This window comes from Oryctolagus cuniculus, chromosome 15 (genome assembly GCF_964237555.1).
Source record: "Oryctolagus cuniculus chromosome 15, mOryCun1.1, whole genome shotgun sequence".
Lineage (NCBI taxonomy): Eukaryota > Metazoa > Chordata > Mammalia > Lagomorpha > Leporidae > Oryctolagus > Oryctolagus cuniculus.
This window is the reverse complement of record NC_091446.1, coordinates 25,937,072-25,937,721: the sequence shown is the minus strand read 5'-3', so window position 1 is coordinate 25,937,721 and position 650 is coordinate 25,937,072. Positions and strand designations below refer to the sequence as shown.

Here is a 650-nt window from a genome sequence, read left to right as displayed (position 1 = left end):
TTTATTTTTTTTGATTGGCACGTGATAATGGCATGCAGTTACAGGGTGAAATATAATGTTATGTTTCACATACACATGTCTGTATGTATGTGTGTGTGTATATATATATATATATATATATATATATATATATATATAGGCCACTGATTGAATCAGGGAAATCAGCGTATCTGTCACCTCAAACTTTTATCATTTCTTTATGGTTAGCATGTTAAATCCTCTCTTCTAGTTACTTGGGGATATGCAATACATTAAAAATATGGAGTGATTCATGAACTTGTGTGCTGTCTTTGTGCAGGGGCCATGTTAATCTTTTCTACTTTGTTCCAATTGAGGTATCTATGCCACCTAAGCTGGTACTCTCTGTTGTTTTTATGTCTCCATTTCATTGATTTCTGGTGTTATCTTTTTATTGTTTCCTCAGAAAATTTGCTTCTAGCCCTGCTTTATTGGAAATCTAGACAACTGATTTGAGAACTTTATGGTTTTCTAATACAACATTTACTGCTATAAATTTCTCCCTGAGCACTGTGTTTGCATTTTTATTTGATTCAAAATATCTTATAACTTCTCTTGTGACTTCCGCTTTGACATGTGGATGCTTTATTCATTTTGAGTTTAATTATATGGTGGTCAGGGACCTTAATTTG

The 650-nt window shown here is 32.6% G+C and overlaps 1 non-coding gene across 1 annotated transcript; it reads right to left on the bottom strand.

The window, feature by feature from the left end:
* Positions 1 to 253: 253 nt before the first annotated feature.
* LOC127484324 (U6 spliceosomal RNA) lies at positions 254 to 360 on the bottom strand. Its single transcript, XR_007911192.1, has one exon. It is a non-coding gene; the product is annotated as a U6 spliceosomal RNA (small nuclear RNA).
* Positions 361 to 650: the final 290 nt, after the last annotated feature.